At 42.3% G+C, this 20,132-nt stretch overlaps 1 protein-coding gene and 1 pseudogene across 6 annotated transcripts in view; one reads left to right on the top strand and one right to left on the bottom strand.

Moving 5' to 3' along the window:
• MTA3 (metastasis associated 1 family member 3) overlaps window positions 1–20,132 on the top strand; it is a 274,841-nt gene that overhangs the window by 110,416 nt on the left and 144,293 nt on the right. The gene's annotated exons all lie outside the window — the stretch shown is intronic.
• On the bottom strand, window positions 1,194–2,489 carry LOC108588250 (glyceraldehyde-3-phosphate dehydrogenase pseudogene; annotated as a pseudogene). The gene has a single exon (XR_013526641.1). The product of XR_013526641.1 is annotated as a glyceraldehyde-3-phosphate dehydrogenase pseudogene (transcript).

Here is a 20,132-nt window from a genome sequence, read left to right as displayed (position 1 = left end):
CTCCAGATGGATTGAAGACTTAAACATAAGACCTGGCACCATAAAAACCCTAGAAGAAAATCTAGGCAAAACTATTCAGGACATAGGAGTAGGCAAGGACTTCATGGCCAAAACACCAAAAGCATTGGCAACAGAAGCCAAAATAGACAAATGGGAGCTAATCAGCTTCTGCACAGCAAAAGAAACAGTCACTAGAGTGAATCGGCAACCAACAGAATGGGAAAAAATTTTTGCAGTTTACCCATCTGACAAAGGGCTGATATCCAGAATTTATAAAGAATTCAAACAGATTTACAGGAAAAAAACAAATAAGCCCATTCAAAAATGGGCAAAGGATATGAACAGACACTACAAAAGAAGACATACATGAGGCCAACAAACATATGAAAAAATGCTCATCATCACTGGTCATTAGAAAGATGCAAATCAAAACCACATTGAGATACCATCTCACGCCAGTTAGAATGGCGATCATTAAAAAATCTGGAGACAACAGATGCTGGAGAGGATGTGGAGAAATAGGAACACTTCTACACTGTTGATGGGAGTATAAATTAGTTCAACTATTGTGGAAGACAGTGTGGCGATTCCTCAAGGCCTTAGAAATAGAAATTCCATTTGACCCAGCAATCCCATTACTGGGTATATATCCAAAGGACTATAAATCATTCTACTATAAGGACACATGCACACAAATGTTCATTGCAGCACTGTTTACAATAGCAAAGACCTGGAACCAACCCAAATGCCCATTGATGATAGACTGAATTGGGAAAATGTGGCACATATACACCATGGAATATTATGCAGCAATCAAAAATGATGAGTTCATGTCGTTTGTAGGAACATGGATGAATCTGGAGAACATCATTCTCAGCAAACTGACACAAGAACAGAAAATGAAATACCGCATATTCTCACTTATAGGTTGGTGATGAAAAATGAGAACACATGGACACAGGGAAGGGAGTACCAAACACTGGTGTCCATTGAGGGGAAGAGGGGAGGGACAGCAGCGGCGGCGAGCTGGAGACGGATAGCCTGGGGAGAAATGCCAAATGTGGGTGAAGGGGAGGAAGGCAGCAAAACACACTGCCATATGTGTACCTATGCAAATGTCTTGCATGTTCTGCACATGTACCCCCAAACCTAAAATGCAATAAAAATAAAAAATAAAAATAAATTAACCCTAATTTATTGTAACTTTTTTTTTTTTGGCTGAGCACAGGGGACTTTATTGATGGTACACGACAAGGTGGGGCTCCCTAGGCCCCTCCTTCTTCAAGGGGTCTGCATGGAAACTGTGAGGAGGGGCAATTCGGTGTGGTGAGGGACTCAGTGTGGCAGGGACTCCCCAGGAGTGAGGGCCTCTTTTCCTCTCGTGCTTTCGCTGGGGCTGGTGGTCCAGGGGTCTTATTCCTTGGAGGCCATGTGGGACATGAGGTCCACCACCCTGTTGCTGTAGCCAAATTCATTGTCATACCAGGAAATGAGCTTGACGAAGTGGTCGTTGAGGGCAATGCCAGCCCCAGCATCGAAGGTGGAAGAATGGGTGTCGCTGTTGAAGTCAGAGGACACCACCTGGTGCTCAGTGTAGCCCAGGATGCCCTTGAGGGGGCCCTCGGACGCCTGCTTCACCACCTTCTTGATGTCATCATATTTGGCAGGTTTTTCCAGGCGGCAGGTCAGGTCCGCCACTGACACGTTGGCAGTGGGGACACGGAAGGCCATGCCAGTGAGCTTCCCGTTCAGCTCAGGGATGACCTTGCCCACGGCCTTGGCAGCGCCAGTAGAGGCAGGAATGATGTTCTGGAGAGCCCCACAGCCATCACGCCACAGTTTCCCGGAGGGGCCATCCACGGTCTTCTGGGTGGCAGTGATGGCATGGACGGTGGTCATGAGTCCTTCCACGATACCAAAGTTGTCATGGATGACCTTGGCCAGGGGCGCTAAGCAGTTGGTGGTGCAGGAGGCGTTGCTGACCATCTTGAGGCTGTTGTCATAATTCTCATGGTTCACGCCCATCACGAACATGGGGTCATCAGCAGAGGGGGCAGATATGATGACCCTTTTGGCTCCCCTCTGCAAGTGAGCCCCAGCCTTCTCCATGGTGGTGAAGACGCCAGTCGACTCCACCACATACTCAGTGCCAGCATCGCCCCACTTGATTTTGGAGGGATCTCGCTCCTGGAAGATGGTGATGGGATTTCCATAGATGACAAGCTTCCCGTTCTCAGCCTTGACAGTGCCATGGAATTTGCCATGGGTGGAATCATACTGGAACATGTAGACCATGTAGTTGAGGTCAATGAAGGGTTCATTGATGGCGACGACATCCACTTTACCAGAGTTAAAAGCAGCTCTGGTGACCAGGCGCCCGATGCGACCAAATCCGTTGACTCTGACCTTCACCTTCCCCATGGTGTCTCAGGGATGTGGCTGGCGATGGGAGACAAGATGCGGCTGTCTGTCGAACAGGAGGAGCAGAGACTATTGTAACTTTTTAACTTCATAAATCTTTTTAAAGTTTGTTTAGGTTTTTGACTCCTAATAACACTGAAAACAAACACATTGAATGGCTGTTCAAAAATGTTTTCTTTTATCATATCCTTATTCTATATGCTTTTTTCTATTGAGAAAAATTCATTTGGCCAGGTGCAGTGGCTCATGCCTGTAATCCCTTCACTTTGGGAGGTTGAGGCGGGCAGATTGCTTGAGCCCAGGAGTTGGAGACCAGCCTGGGCAATATGGTGAAACCCAGTTTCTACAAAAAATATAAGAATTAATCAGGCCTAGTGGTATACAACTGTAGTCCCAGCTATTAGGGAGGCTGAGGCAGGAGCTGAGATCATGCCTTTGCACTGTAGCCTGGGAGAGAGTGAGACTCTGTCTCAAAAAAAAAAAAAAATTCATTTATGGCTGGGCATAGTAGCTCGGTATACCTGTAATCCCTGCACTTTGGGAGGCGGAGATGGGAGGATCACTTGAGCTCAGGAGTTCCAAGGACAGCCTGAGCAACATAACAAGACTCTGTCTCTACAAAATATTTAAAAATTAGCCAGGTGCGGTGGAATGCACCTGTGGTCCCAGCTACTTGGGAGTTTAGGCAGGAGTATTGCTTGAGCCTGGGAGGTTGAGGCTGCAGTGAGCTGTGTTTACACCAGTGCACTCAAGCCTGGGCCACAGATGGAGATCCTGTCTCAAAGAAAAAAAAACTTTTTTTTAACCTTTTAAACTTTTTTTTTTAAAATGAAAACACAAGCATATATATTAGCTTAGGCCTGCAGAGGGTCAGGATCATCAGTATCACTGCTTTCTCAGGCCACGTTTTGTCCCACTGGAAGGTCTTTGGGAGCAACAGTATACATGGAGTTGTCATCTTTTTTTTTTTTTTTTTTTTTTTGCGACAGAGTCTTACTCTGTCACCCAGGCTGGAGTGCAGTGGCCCAATCTCAGCTCACTGCAACCTCTGCTTCCCAGGTTCAATCTAGTCTCTTGTCTCAGCCTGCTGAGTAGCTGGGATAACAGGTGCACTCTACCATGCCCAACTAATTTTTGTATTTTTAGTAGAGATGGGGTTTCACCTTATTGGTCAGGCTGGTCTTGAACCCCTGACCTCGTGATTCACCTGCCTTGGCCTCCCAAAGTGCTGGGATTATAGGCGTGAGCCACTGCACGTGGTGGAGCTATCATCTTCTATGATAACAATTCCTTTTTCTGAAATACCCTCCGAAGGACCTGTCTGGGGCTGTTTTAAAGTTAATCTTTTTCCTTAATAAGTATGAGGAATAGGCCGGGTGCGGTGGCTCACGCCTATAATCCCAGCACTTTAGGAGGCCGAGGCGGGTGGATCACGAGGTCAAGAGATTGAGACCATCCTGGTCAACAAGGTGAAACCCCGTCTCTATTAAAAATACAAAAATTAGCTGGGCATGGTGGTGTGTGCCTGTAGTCCCAGCTACTCGGGAGGCTGAGGCAGGAGAATTGCCTGAACCCAGGAGGCGGAGGTTGTGGTGAGCCGAGATCTTGCCATTGCACTCCAGTATGGGTAACAACAGCAAAACTCCGTCTCAAAAAAAAAAAAAAAAGTATGAAGAATATACTCTAAGACAACAATAGTCCGTGTATGGTGGCTCATGCCTGTAATTTCACCACTTTGGGAGGCTGAGGTGACTGGATCACTTGAGGTCAGGAGTTCCAGACCAGCCTGGCCAACATGGTGAAATCTTGTCTCTACTAAAAGATACAAAAATTAGCTGGACATGGTGGAATGTGCCTGTAATCCCAGCTACTTAGGAGGCTGAGGCACAAGAATCACTTGAACCCAGGAGGTGGTGGTTACAGCGAGCCAAGATCATGTCATTGCGCTCTAGCCTTAGCAACAGAGCGAGACTCTGTCTCATCAATAAATAACTATTAAAGCAACAATAAAAAGTATAGTATATTGGCCAGATGCAGTGGCTCATGCCTGCAATCTTGGCACTTTGGGAGGCTGAGGTGGACAGATCACTTGAGGTCAAGAGCTCGAGACCAGCCTGAGCAATATCGTGCCACTGCTCTCTGGTCTGGGTGACAGAGTGAGATTCTGTGTCAAAAAATGGAAAATATAGTATAATAAATATATAAATCAGTAATATAGTTATTATCTATGTCAAGTGTTAGTACTGTACATAATTATATGCACTATACATTTATATGATGGGCAATGCAGTAGCTTTGTTTATACCAGTATCATCACAAATATATGAGTAATGCTTTGTGCCATGACATTACCACTACAGTGTCACTGGGCAGTTGGAGTTCAGCTTCATTAGAATCTACGGGACTCTTGTTCATATGTGTGCTTTGATGTTGACTTAACTGTTATGTGGTGTGTGACTTATGTCGTTTAGTACTTGGAGGAGTATGTCATCTATCTTTATTTATGTATTTATTGAGATGGAGTTTCACTTTGCACACTGCAGTGGAAGCTGTGAATAGCCTCTATATTTCAGCAGCCTGGGCAACATAGAAAGACCTCATCTCTCTATATAAATATATATATAAAAAGTTATGCGTTGTAATTTTGACAGATACTGCCAAATTAATTGCCTCAGATATTGTTCCAGTTTTCACCTACCAGCAATAAATGAGTGCCCATTGCCTGCCATTCTTACCGGTATAGTTTAGGATTAAGCTTTTTTTTTTGAGATGGAGTCTCCCTCTCTTGCCCAGGCTAGAGTGCAGTGGTGCGATTTCAGCTAACTGCTATCTCTGCCTCCTGGGTTCCAGCGATTCTCCTGCCTTAGCCTCCTGAGTAGCTGAGATTATAAGTGCACACTACCATGCCCGGCTAATTTTTGTATTTTTAATAGAGATGGGGTTTAACCATGTTGGCCAGGCTGGTCTTGAACTCCCTGACGTCAGGTGATTTGCTGGCCTCGGCCTCTGAAAGCACTAGGATTACAAGTGTGAGCCACAGCGCATGGCCTTTTTTTTTTTTTTTGGTCAGACAGAGTTTCACTCTGTCGCCCAGGCTGGAGTGCAGTGGCACGATCTTAACTCACTGCAACCTCTGTCTGCCTCCTGGCCTCAAGCAGTTCTGATGCCTCAGCCTCCTGAGTAGCTGGAATTACAGGAGTGTACCACCACACCTAGCTAATTTTTTTGTATTTTTAGTAGAGACAGGGTTTCACCATGTTGGCCAGGCTGGTCTCGAATTCCTGACCTCAAGTGATCCATCCACTTCGTCCTCCCAAAGTGCTGGGATTACACACGTGAGCCGCCATACCCGGCCTAAAATTAAGTTTTTTATCTTTATTAATCTTACAGATTGAAAATGATGCCTTGGTAGGATTGTGTCTTTCTTATGAGTAAAGTGGAACATCTTGTTATATTTTTAAAAGGCCACATAGATGTCCTTTTCTGTGAACTCTATATTCTTTGCCTATTTTATGTTGAGTTTAACTTTTGCTAAATTAATTTGTAGTGGGGGAAAAATAAAAGAAACCTTTAGTTACTTCAATAAAGGAAGTAAAACAGATATTCCTAATTGTAAACTGACATGTTTAACCTTAATAGTAGGAGCTCACACATAATACCAGACACTTATGCTACGTGCTTTTACATGTAAGTCCATTTTACTTTACATAAAAGTAAGTCCATCTTACATTATGCAACTACTTAAGATTTATATTTTAGTTTTACTTGTATATTCTTCACTGTTTTTTGTAATCAAGTTACCTTTATTTTTGAATTACACTGTTTTGCTTTGCTGAAATATGTCCTCATCTAAACTTCTGAAACCATCTGTCTGTGATTCATTCTGCCCATTTTTTTTTTTTTTGAGATGGAGTTTCGCTCTTGTTACCCAGGCTGGAGTGCAATGGCACCATCTCGGCTCACCGCAACCTCTGCCTCCTGGGTTCAGGCAGTTCTCCTGCCTCAGCCTCCTGAGTAGCTGGGATTACAGGCACATGCCACCATGCCTAGCTAATTTTTTGTATTTTTAGTAGAGGCGGGGTTTCCCCATGTTGACCGGGATGGTCACGTTCTGTTAACCGGGATGGTCACGTTCTGTTAACCGGGATGGTCGCGATCTGTTGACCTCATGATCCACCCGCCTCGGCCTCCCAAAGTGCTGGGATTACAGGCTTGAGTCACTGCGCCCGGCCCATTCTGCCCATTTTTTTGAAATTCTAGTACTTCCAAGAGAAATGATAAAGAGAGAAGGGAAAAGAAAAGAACAATAAAAGGCCATCCTGGCATTTGAAAAACTTTTTTGTTTCTAATTTTTTGCACTTCAATCACAAATTTTATTAGGAATAAAGCTAAACGTGGTTGATTCTTTAGATATGTGTTATATTTTCTTATAAGGTTTTACATTTTGAGAACGTAGCCCATGGCTTTTTGTTCCTTAGTCTATGAAGTATGTAAGCACGTAGACCTCAGTCAGCCTGTTATTCTCCTTGTGAATCCACGGCCCACCTGAGATACTGAGTCCTTACTCTGCCTTTGGGCACACTTGGTTCTTTCTAGCCAGCTGTTAAACCTTGATTGGAGTTGGCATAAAATGTATTTTTTTATCATAGCATTAAAGTAATCAACTTTCATTTATAAGGACATTTTTCTCTTGCTATTTTATAGAGTTTTTATTTTCGTAAGTGACATTTTGTAATTGGCAGTTATGGCAAGATTGTGTCTCATTAACCAGATTATTATCAACTGTAAATATTACAAAGGTTTATTATCTGACAAGATTATGTTTTGTGCTACACATTTTCTTATTGATCTGGTCTTCTGAATGTTAATGGTTTATATTTTTTGTAAACAAAGGAATACTGTATTAGTACTTTAAAATTGATGTGACATTGCTTATTGATCATTAAATGAGGCATTGTAGCAATTATATATTCTTAAGCTTTTTAGAAAGCCTTTTGTTAGCTTTACTTCTGTAATTGTGTGGCTTAATTTGTGGGCTGGAAGAATACAGGTTCATGTTGTGTGTGTGTATATATATAATTTTTTTCTTTTTTTCCTCATTGTATATTTTCATGTGAATAGTTGATTTAAAATCCTGATTTTTTTTTTTTTGCTATCTCTGAACAGAATGAAAATCTTTTCTTTTTCTTTTTTTCTTTTTTGAGATGGAGTCTTGCTCTTTTGCCTAGGCTGGAGTGCAAGGGCATGATCTTGACTCACTCTAACCCCCACCTCCCAGGTTCAAGTGATTCTCCTGCCTCAGCCTCCCGAGCAGCTGAGATAATGAGTGTGCACCACCACACCTAGCTAATTTTTGTATTTTTAGTAGAGATGGAGTTTCACCATATTGGCCAGGCTGGTCTGGAACTCCTGATCTTGTGATCCGCCCCCCTCAGTCTCCCAAAGTGTTGGGATTACAGGCGTGAGTTAGCTCGCTTGGTCAAAATCTTTTTTTTTTGAGGCAGAGTCTCGCTCTGTTGCCCAGGCTGGAGTGCAGTGGTGCAGTCTCAGCTCACTGCAACCTCTGCCTCCTGGGTTCAAACAGTTCTCCTGCCTCAGCCTCTTGAGTAGCTGGGACTGTAAGCATGTACCACCACGCACGGCTAATTTTTGTATTTTTAGTAGAGATGGGGTTTTACCGTGTTAGCCAGGATGGTCTCAAACTCCTGACCTCGTGATCGACCCATCTTGGCCTCCCAAAGTGCTGGGATTACAGGTGTGAGCCACCGAACCCAGCCAAAAATCATTTTTATAGTTAGAGTAGCTACTCTAAAATTTTCCACAGGGTATCTTCTTTTTTTTGGAGATGGTGTCTCACCCTGTCACCCAGGCTAGATGCAGTGGCTTGTTCTCGGTTCACTGCAAAGTCTGCGTCCTGGGTTAGAACTCTTGAGCTTAGGCAATCCACCTGCCTTGGCCTCCCAAGGTGTTGGGATTACAGGTGTAAGCCACCATGCCCCACCTTTTTTTTTTTTTTAGATTGAGTTTTGTTCTTGTTGCTCAGGCTGGAGTGCAGTGGCATTCTCTCAGCTTACTGTAACCTCCGCCTCCTGGGTTCAAGTGATTTTCCTGCCTCAGCCTCCCTGGTAGCTGGGATTACAGGCACGTGCCACCACACCCAGCTAATTTTTGTATTTTTAGTAGAGATGGGATTTCACCAGGTTGGACAGGCTAGTCTCGAACTCCTGACCTCAGGTGATCCACCTGCCCTGGCCTCCCAAAGTTCTGGTAATACCAGATTTTTTAAAAAATCATTTTTGTAGAACTGGGGTCTCACCTTCTTGCCCAAGTTAGTCTCAAAGTACTGGACTCAAGTCATCCTTGCTGCCTAAGCCACCCAAGGTATTGGGGTTACAGGTGTGAGCCACTGCACCTGGCTCTTATCTTATTTTGGGAAATGGGTCTTGCTCTGTTTCCCAGGCTGGAGTGCAGTGGCACCATCTCAGCTTATTGCAACCTCTGCCTCCCAGGCTCAACTGATCCTCCTGTTTCAGCCTCCTGAGTAGCTGGAACTATAGTTGTGTGGCACTATAGTTGTGTGGCACCATGCCTGGCAATATTTGTATCCTTTTGTAGAGACAGGGTTTTGCCATGTTGCCCAGGCTGGTCTTAAACTCCTGGGCTGAAGCGATCTGCCCACTTTAACTTCCTAAAGTGTTAGGATTACAGGCATGAGCCACCATACCTGGTTGGTTTATCTTTTTTAAAGAAATCTTTTTTTTGAAGTATAGTTTACATGCACTGAATTCTAGATCTTTATGCCACTACTTCTATTTCTAACTAGTGCTTTTACCTTAATATATTGCCTCTATTTAAGTAATCCAAAGTATTTTTCATTTAGCATTCCATATCACAGAATTTTAGACCTGTGAGGACCTTATACATAATCTGTTTAAACCCTCTGTATTTTTTGTTGAGTCCTTGATTAGGTCCAAGGTTACCTAACTGGATTAGTATCTTGTCCTCTGATTGCTTCTTTTGTATGTTTTGTTTATCTCTTTTAAAATTTATTTTGGAGAAAATAAATATTATACCTTTTTTTATTATGTTTGTATAATTATGCATTATGGGGCAGATAAATTAACCTTATTGAGCCTTAATTCATCTTTACAAAGGACTTGTTAATACTTTCTACCTTATTACCCTTCTTGTGTTGACAGTTTTTGTAGCGATTAAATGAATACAAGCCCCTGCCAAATCATAAGATGTGCAGAAAACAGTAGCTTTGATGGGGCTCCCTGGAGGACTTTCAGAATGACACAGAAGACTTGACACACATGGGAAGTGGGGACCACTGGAGGCTTCCTTAGAGTTGTGCTAGTGGCATGCTTCTTCAGTTGTCCCTTCCAGCCAGGAAATTGGAAAATGGTCACCTGAAGCCCGAGCCCATAGTTACAGAACTCATCAAGAAGTTGACAACCTCTGCCTCTTTCTTGTCACCTGAGAATGTGGAGAATGGTCCTGGCTGCATGATGGCCTCTCTTTTTCAACTTTGCTTGCCAGTGGTGATAGCTCAGGGCTCAGGACAGTGGCTAACGTCCCATATCCTTTCAGTGTACCTCATGGCAGTTCCTTTCCACAGGTTTTTCCTGAGCCCGTGTTGCATCATGTCCATGTTTATAAGACTTCTGTGAGTCTTTAAAGCCACATACATATTTTCATGGGGATTTGTGAGTCTTTCTAGCAACGTTATAAAAATAGCTGGCTAGCCAAACTTGCTTTACATTTAAGAGTAGTGGTAATTCATGTGGGTGAAACTGCATTTCTTGACAGGAATTAATTTCACCATGGTAGAAAATTATTCAAGGTTAAGATGTTGGAAAGATATCCCTAAAGATAACAAAGTAAAAGATTTTATTTCCTGTTTTTGTCTTTTTGTCATTAAGGTATAATATGGTTGATTCATTTGGTGGGTTTCTGTAGCTTAAGGAGTTTCATTTCTTCTTTTGTTTAGGTGGTTTTCAGACCACTCTGTTGTCTATACAGTTAGGGAAATATTTTCCATATTTTTCCTTTTCAAGACTTTTTAAAAACTTGCTTATGGTCATCTATCTTTTCATATAAACAACTGTAAATAGGAAAGGACAAGAGGATTATAAAAAATTTGTTAGTGAAGGGCTCCCTGAATGAAATGTACTACAGCAGATAGATGGCTGCAGGAAATGAAGTTATAATCCTTTACCCTCCAACTGATTCTTATTTCCATGTTATCCATGGTAGACTATACATTTTCTGACTTTTGGTTTCCAAACTGGTTAAAGGTTTAAAAAGGTTACATCCTATAGTATATGTGGCCCATGTTTCTTTTCATTAATTATTTTTTTGCATCCTCTTTCCCATTCAGGCCCATGTTTCTTTGTTTTGTTTTGAGACTGAGTCTAGCTCTGTTGCCCTGGCTGGAGTACAGTGGTGTGATCTCAGCTCACTGTAACCCTCTGCCTTTTGGGTTCAAGCAATTCTCCTGCCTCAGTTTCCTGAGTAGCTGGGGCTACGGATGTGCGCCACCATTCCTGGCTAATTTTTGTAATTTTTAATAGAGATAGTATTCTACTTTGTTGGCCAGGATGGTCTCGAACTCCTGACCTCAGGTAATCTGCCTGCCTTGGCTTCCCAAAGCACTGGGATTACAGGCGTGAGCCACCGTGATCAATTTAATGATTTGTTTCTTTTATATCTTTTATTTGCTGAGTAGGGTTTGTCTCTGGATTTTTTAATCTTTTTTTTTGAGATGGATTCTTGTTCTGTTGCTTAGGCTGGAATACAGTAGTGTGATTTTGGCTCACTGCACCCTCTGCCTCCTGGGTTCAGGTGATTCTCCTGCCTTAGCCTCTTGAGTAGCTGGGATTACAGGCATGTGCCACCACGCCCGGCTAATTTTTGTATTTTCAATAGAGATTTTGCTATGTTGGCCACGCTGGTATGGAATTTTTTCTTTTAATTACTGAGTAGCATTTCATTATATTGATATACCAACTTGTTTACCCATTCATCTGTTGATAAATATTTCAGTTGTTTTTTGTTTTTAGCTATTAAATTTAGATTAACATTCATGGCCAGGCGCGGTGGCTCAAGCCTGTAATACCAGCACTTTGGGAGGCCGAGGCGGGTGGATCATGAGGTCAAGAGATTGAGACCATCCTGGTCAACATGGTGAAACCCTGTCTCTACTAAAAATACAAAAAATTAGCTGGGCATGGGGGCACGTGTCCGTAATCCCAGCTACTTGGGAGGCTGAGGCAGGAGAATTGCCTGAACCCAGGAGGCGGAGGTTGCAGTGAGCCGAGATCGCGCCATTGTACTCCAGCCTGGGTGACAAGAGCGAAACTCCGTCTCAAAACAAACAAACAAACAAACAAAAATTCATATACAAGTCTTTTTATGGACATGCGTTTCTTTTCACTTGGCTTGTACTACAAGAGTTTTATCATGTAGGAGGCGTATTTTTTTAACTTTCAACTGTTTGCCGTAATTATTTTATCATTTTACATTCCCATTAGCCATGTAGGAGAGTTCTGGTTTCTTGGCCAAAGTTGATGTAGGCAATCTTTTTAATTATAGCCGTTCTTTTTTTTTATTTAAAAAATTTTAATTTTTGTGGGTACACACATAACAGGTGTATATATTTATGGGGTACATGAAATATTTTGATATAGACATGCAATGTAAAGTAATAATATGGAAAATGGGGTATCTATCCCCTTTAAGCATTTATTTTTTGTGTTAAAAACAATCTAACTACACTCTCTGAGTTGTTTTTAAATGTACAATTAAATTATTGCCTATAGTCACTATGTTGTGCCATCAAACAGTAGGTCTTATTCATTTTTTCTATTTTTTTTGTATCCATTAATTTTAGACATTCTAATAGGTGTGTGGCAGACATTGTATATTTACTTTTTTTGCATCCTGGATTATTACTATTATTATTTTTAGACAATGTTTCACGTTGTCCCCCAGGCTTGAATACGTGAGTGCAGTGGCGTGATCTCGGCTAACTGCAGTCTTGACCTCCGGGTTCTAGTGATCCTCATGTTTCAGCCCTGCCAAGTAGTTGGGACTGCAGGTGCATACCACCATGCCCAGCTAATTTTTGTGTTTTTAGTAGAGACGAGGTTTCGCCTCATTAGACAGGCTTGTCTCCAACTCCTGGGCTCAAGTAGTCCTCCTGCCTTGGCCTCTCAAAGTGTTAGGATTACAGTTATGAGCCACCAGGCCCGGCCGATATTTTTTATTCTTATAAATCATCTTGAACTTTGTTCTGGGATGCGTTTAAGTTATTTGGAAACAGTCTGATGTTTGGTTGTTGCATTTATGATTTGTTAAGTGAGTATGGAGCAATGCTCAGCCTGGTGCTTAATTACTCCCTCTTATAGAGGCAAGACCTTTTTGCGTAGTCTACCCAATACACCATGAACTGTAAGTTTTTCCAGTGTGACTGTTTGTAAATGAATACTATTCACGACACCGTGTAAGCACTGAGCGTCACTTTGTTGTTGTTGTTGTTTTGAGACAGTGTCTCCATCAAATAATCCTCTCGCGAGTACATGCCACCACACAACTAACTTTCTAAGTTTTTTTTTTTTTTTTTTGAGATGGAGTCTCGCATTGTCACCCGGGCTGGAGCTGGAGTGCAGTGGCATGGTCTCAGCTCACTGCAACCTCCGCCTCCTGGGTTCAAGTGATTCTCCTGCCTCAGCCTCCTGAGTAGCTGGGATTACAGGTGCCTGCCACCACGCTCAGCTAATTTTTTGTATTTTTATTAGAGACCGGGGTTTCACTATGTTGGCCAGGCTGGTCTTGAACTTCTTACCTGGTGATCCGCCTGCCTCGGCCTCCCAAAGTGCTGAGATTACAGGTGTGACTCACCACATCCAGCCTCTAATTATTATTATTATTTTTTTTGAGATGGAGTTTCACTCTTGTTACCCAGGCTGGAGTGCAATGATGCGATCTCGGCTCACTGCAACCTCCACCTCCTGGGTTCAGGCAATTCTCCTGCCTCAGCCTCCTGAGTAGCTGGGATTACAGGCACGCACCACCATGCCTTGCTAATTTTTTGTATTTTTAGTAGAGACGGGGTTTCACCATGTTGACCAGGATGGTCTCAATCTCTTGACCTCGTGATCCACCCGCCTCGGCCTCCCAAAGTGCTGGGATTACAGGCTTGAGCCACCATGCCTGGCCCTTTTTTTTTTTTTTTTGAAACAAGGTGTTACTATATTGCCTAGGCCAGTCTCAAACTCCCAGGGTAACGGGATTCTCCCATCTTGACCTCCTGAGTAGCTGGGACTACAGGCACATGCCACCAAGCCCACCTAATTTTTTTTTTTTTTTTTGTGACAGAGTCTTTCTCTGTTGCTGAGGCTGGAGTCTAGTGGCACAATCTTGACTCACTGCAATCTCCTGCTCCTGGGTTCAGGCAATTCTCCTGCCTCAGCCTCCTGAGTAGCTGGGACTGCAGGCCTGTGCCACCATACCCGGCTAATTTTTTTGTATTTTTAGTAGAGATGGGGTTTCACTGTGTTAGCCAGGAAGGTCTCAATCTCCTGACCTCATGATCCACCTGCCGCAGCCTCCCAAAGTGCTGGGATTACAGGCATGAGCCACTGTGCCTGGTCTAATTTTTTTTTTTTTTTTGAGACAGAGTCTTGCACTGTCACCCAGGCTTGAGTGCAGTGGTGAGATCTTGGGTTGTCATTTCTGTTTTGACTTTCTTTTTTTATTTTGAGACAGTCTTGCTGTGTCACCCAGGGTCGACTGAAGTGTTGCAATCTCAGCTCACTGCAACCTCCACCTCTCAGGCTTAAGTAATTCTCCTGTGTCAGCCTCTGGAGTAGTTAGCATTTCAGGTGTGCATCACCACTCCCAGTTATTTTTGCCCGATCTCACAGAGTCTTACTCTGTTGCCCAGGCTGGAGTGCAGTGGCACTGCAACCTCTGTCTCCTGGGTTCAAGCAGTTCTCCCACCTCAGCCTTCTAAGTAACTGGTATTATAGGAATGCATCATCTTGCCTGGCTAATTTTTGTATTTTTAGTAGAGACGGGGTCTCACCATGTTGGCCAGGCTGGTCTTGAACTCCTGACTTAAGGTGGTCCACCCGCCTCGGCCTCCCAAAGTACTGGGATTACAGCAGTGAGCCACTGTGCCCAGCCCTAATTTTTGTATTTTATTTTATTTATTTATTTTTTTTAAGAGATGGTGTTTTATCATGTTTTGCGGGCTGGTCTGGCTCCTTGGGCTCAAGCTATCACCTGCCTGAGGCTTCACAAAGGGCTAGGATTATAGGCCTGAGCCATTGCACCCAGCCTTAGTTGTTCTCCTATTACTAAACATTTGGCTTATTTCCAGTTTTTGGCTACTGCAAATAAAGCTGCTATGAACATTCATGTACAGGTCTTTTGGTGTTCTTAAGCTCTCATTTCTCTTGGGTAATTACCTAGGAGTAAAATTGTTGGTTCATGTGGTGGAAGAAACTTGTCACAGAAATTTTACTTCAGTAGATTTTGCCCAACAGATTCCCAAAGTGATTGGACCAGTTTTTCACTTCCTCTGTTTTTAATGTATGAGAACTCGGATTGGTCTGTGTTCTTCATGAGACTTGTTATTTTCAGTCTTTTAAATTTTAGCTATTATGCTACCATAAGTTTTCTTTTATAAGCCATAATTTAGCACTTCATTTGGGTAATATGAGGACTAGGGTGATCAACTGTCCTCATTTGCTGGGGACTGAGGGGTTCTCTAAATGAGGGACTTTCAGCTTTAAAATCAAGAGCGACTCCCTCATGAGGTTTTCAGCTAAGTTAGTCAGCATGATGTGAAGGGAAAAGCAGGAAATTCCCACACTTAAACCAAGCCCAAGTACAGATACCTGGGCTATCCTCATCCAGAGTTGTGTTCTCTAGTTACCAAAGACAGGGCCTAGCCATCCACCCCCTTTCCCTTGTGGTGTCCATGCAAACTGATTTCTTCAGAGAAGCCTCTGCTGGTTCATCAAGCTGCATCAGTTTTCTCCGTCATGCTTCCAGAATATGCCACGTAATTTTATAGTACTCACTACATCTGAAGGTATATATTCTTGTCTGAAATCCAGTGTGGACTGTAATTCAGGGTAGGGCTTTTATGTCTTCCTCATAGATAGCCCCGGAACATGTTGGTAGGCACATCAATAAATTTCCTTTTTTTTTTTTTTTTTTTTCCCTGGAGGTAGGGTGGAAGGGAGGACACAGGTCCTTGTTGAAACATGTGGCAAGGCAGATCGTGAGGAGATGCAGAAGCCATGAAAGTTTAGTTTTTACCCTAATGGTGGTTGGTTGGAAGTTATTGAAGCCTTTTTATCAATATAGGAGGAACATAAATTGTGTTTTAGGAAGCTGCTTGCTGGTGTGTTGATAATGAATTAGAGGATGGTCCTCTAGATAATTTGGTTCTGATTATTTTGTTTTAAAATTGATTGCAAATGAAAAATAGTATAGTAGCATATTTAGACCATGTAAAATTCCAGATGGACTTTGAATTTATTACAGTATAGGGGCAGCTTTTGCCAGATGCAGTTTCTTTGAATAAATATAAAGCAGAAATAGCTTAAATTTATGATGGGATCCTGATTTGCTATGGAATAACTTACAAGTCATTGTACCTCACAATATGAATGTAAAATGTCTGTGATAAATTTCTTAAAGTCAATAAAGGAAAAAATTCTTACTTTAGCCAGTTTTTGGTTTTCATGTAATGTATACTTTCAGGTAAGATTTCTTTTGCATTCAGTTTAGCAGTTCCTGAAATCCTTTCCAGGGGGTCTATGAGGTCAACACAGGTTTTTTTTGTTTTTTTTTTTTGAGATGGAGTTTTGCTCTTATTGCCCAGGTTGGAGTACAGTGGCACGATCTCCGCTCATCACAACCTCCGCCTCCTGGGATTCTTCTGCCTCAGCCTCCTGAGTACCTGGGCTTACAGGCATACACTGCCACGCCTGGCTAATTTTGTATTTTTAGTAGAGATGGGGTTTCTCCATGTTGGTCAGGCTGGTCTTGAACTCCCCACCTCAGGTGAGCCACCCGCCTCGGCCTCTCAAAGTGCTGGGATTACAGGCATGAGCCACCGTGCCTAGCCTCACAGTTTTCATAATGATAGTAATAAGCTGTCATTTAACTGTTTTGCTGATTCTATAATGAGTAAATTGCAGAAAAATCTGGAACTTTCGAGAAATTTCCAGAATTTTCCATGAGTATATTGCAGAATTTTCCACTGTTGATGACATTTTTGCCCTCCTGGCTAATGTAATATATACTTGTATTTTTTTTGTGTGATAAAAATTTCTGCTTGGCTGGGTGTGATGGCTCATGCCTGTAATCCCAGCATTTTGGAAGGCCAAGTCAGGCGGATCACCTGAGGTTGGGGGTTCGAGATCAGCCTGACTGACAGGGTGAAACTTCGTCTCTACTAAAAACACGAAATTAGCTGAGCGTGGTGTGCATGCCTGTAATTCCAGCTACTCTGGAGGCTGAGGCAGGAGAATCACTTGAAGCTGAGAGGCAGAGGTTGTGGTGAGCCAATATTGTGCCATAGCACTCTAGCCTGGGCAACAAGAGCAAAACTCTGCCTCAAAAAAAAAAATCTGCTTTTAAAATTCTAAGACAGTAACTGTTTGTAGATATTAATCACATAAATGAAAGCTTTTTGAGGTCCTCAATAGGATTTAAGGGTATAAAGGAGTCCTTAGACTGAAAAGTTGGAACTACTGACATAGGTGTTCTGCCAAAAAAGGTTTTAAAATTAGGGTTTTATAATAATGATTCTTATTATGACTGTTATAACTGTACCCCAGAACTTCTCATTCTGGATCAGTCGAACGAAGTGTGTCTGGTTATCTGTTTTTGTTTGTTTACAAAAAAAAAAAATGAGAATAATTTTTTTTTTCTTTTTATAGAAATAGGATCTTGGTATGTTGTCTAGGCTGGTCTCAAACTCCTAGACTCAGGCAAAGTGTTGGGATTATAGACATAAGCCACTGTGCCTGACTTAAATTTGTTTTAATTTTAATATGATTTACTTTCTTAATTAGAAAGCATTTTTTTAAGGATATTAGAATTATTTTCCAATGTCAAAGGAAATGATATTAAAACTAACGTAAAATGGTAAAGCTGCTTTTATCTAGCACTGTGTTAGGCACTGTGCTGAGCAAATATATGTGCGTCATCTTATTACTCAGAATAATCTTATGAGGGAGGAATTATAAATACATTTTACAGATGAAGAAATTGAAGATTGTAAAGAGTAAATTATTTGCCCAAGTTCATGCAACTAGGAGGTTACAGAACCAGACCTTGAATTCAAGTGTAACTCTTAAGTTCAGTCTCGTTTGTGTTAGATCTTGAAAGAAGTTTGAAAAGCACTGGAATGAAATGTGAAAAATAACATTTTCACATTCAAATTACAGTAACTTGCTGATGTTTATGTTTTGCAGTGTTTTATGTTGTAACTTTGTGAGTCTGTCCTTGCAGCTGCTGAATTTAGTGTTGCCTGATAATTCTTACTTTATCTGCTCTGAATGTTGCTTGAGATTCACTTTTACCCCACAAGTAAAAAGGGTGGATACAAAGATAAGTGACCTGTCATTGTTCTCAAGGGATACAGTGAAATCAGAAAACTGTAGTGCAAGGCATACTGTGAAGTACCTTAAGTGAGTCTGGGTGCTGCTTTGTAGCAAAGATAGTCTCCCCCTGAAGTTTGGTGAGAGTCTCATGACTCTGGCTCAGAGGCATTGTTCAACTTTATTTACTGATTTATTTTGAGATAGGGTTTTGCTGTGTCGCCCAAGCTAGAGTGCAGTCCTGGCTCATGGCAACCTCTACTTCCTGGGCTGGAGCAATCCTCCTACATCAGTCTCTGAGTAGCTGGGATCACAGGCTTGGCTAATTTCTGTATTTTTTGTAGATATGTTGCCCAGGGTGATCTTGAACTTCTGGGCTCAAGTGATCTGCTTACCTCAGCCTCCCAAGGTGCTGGGATTACAGGCATGAGCCATCACACCTGGCCTGTCCAACTTTAAATTTATCTTCTTAATTCTCTTTACTCTTCATCCACTCTAATATTCTATTTATCTCACACCGAGGCGGACAGATTGCTTGAGCTCAGGAGTTCGAAACCAGCCTGGGCAACATGCTGAAACCCCGTCTCTACAAATAGAAAAAAAATTAACCAGGCGTGGTAGTGTGCACATATAGTCCCCGCTACTCGGGAGGCTGAGGTGGAAGGATCATTGAGCTCCGGGAAGTCAAGGCTGCAGTGAGCCATGATTGAACCTGTCTCAGAAAACAGAAAAAATACATTGCTTTTTCCCCTGAGGACTTTTTCTTTCTTACCAGGCAGTTGCATCAATATCTAGCATATTTTCAGCATGATAATATGCCTTCACACATTTGGGTACTTGTTAAATGCATCTGTGGACAATTTTTTTCTTTGAGATGGAGTCTTGCTTTGTGATCCAGGCTGGAGTGCAGTAGTATGATCTCAGCTCACTGCAACCTCCACCTCCTGGGTTCAAGCAATTATTCTGTCTCAGCCTCCCGAGTAGCTGGGACTACAGGTGCACTCCACTGCACCCAGCTAATTTTTGTATTTTTAATAGAGTCAGGGTTTTGCCATGTTGGCCAGGTTGGTCTTGAACTCACCTGCCTTGGCCTTCCAAAGTGCTGGCTGGGATTACAGGTGTGAGGCACCGCACCTGGACTAGACAATTTTTTTTAATCACCTGCTTTTCTGTATGGCTTATATCAACTAACACTTGATCATAGTGGGTGCTATTTCATTAAAATAGAGACCTAAGGATGTTTGAGAATAATCTGTGGAAGACTCACCTCCTTCCTATTCCTCCTCCTCCACAAACTAATGTGTAGAAATTAAAATTCTGTTCTGTTATGAAAAATACCTAGTTTCAGGTGAGTACCTAGAATTAGTAATGGCTTCACGTTTCATGGGTTCTGTCTCTCATTGCTCAGCTACCTTAATTCATCAGTTACCTTCTTTTGCCTTTTATATGACATGCTTTGTCTCCAATTGAGTGTTGCTGAAAGCTGCTGCTGAGACTAACTAATCTCCCATATCCCATAGCTGGATGCTCAGGTACTTCAGATTACTCAGCTAGATAGATTTCTTCTCTAACCCTGCTCCCTGGACATTGTGCTAGCCTGATCCCATCTCTTCTCAGCCGGCATGTGTAACTGGACTTGCAGAGCTGTTGGGGCCTTGACTTTTTTCTCATACTGTAATCTAAAACTTTGAAATATGTAGGAGCCTTCCTGGGTTATACATTATATGTCACATACAGCTAAAACAAAATATATTGCCATACTGATGTCTTTTGTTATATTTGAAATTTTAAAGATAGCTATGTCTATATATAAGATAACTTTTTTCCTTCTTTTTTTTTCGCTCATGTTACCCAGGCTGGAGTGCAAAGGCGCGATCTCGGCTCACTGCAACCTCCACCTCCTGGGTTCAGGCAATTCTCCTGCCTCAGCGTCCTGAGTAGCTGAGATTACAGGCACGTGCCACCATGCCCAGCTAATTTTTTGTATTTTTAGTAGAGACGGAGTTTCACCATGTTGACCAAGATGGTCTCGATCTCTTGACCTTGTGATCCACCCGCCTCGGCCTCCCAAAATGCTGGGAT

This window comes from Callithrix jacchus, chromosome 14, assembly GCF_049354715.1.
Source record: "Callithrix jacchus isolate 240 chromosome 14, calJac240_pri, whole genome shotgun sequence".
In the NCBI taxonomy this organism is placed as follows: Eukaryota; Metazoa; Chordata; class Mammalia; order Primates; family Cebidae; genus Callithrix; species Callithrix jacchus.
The sequence above is the reverse complement of the archived record's forward strand: the minus strand, read 5'-3'. Positions and strand labels throughout refer to the sequence as shown.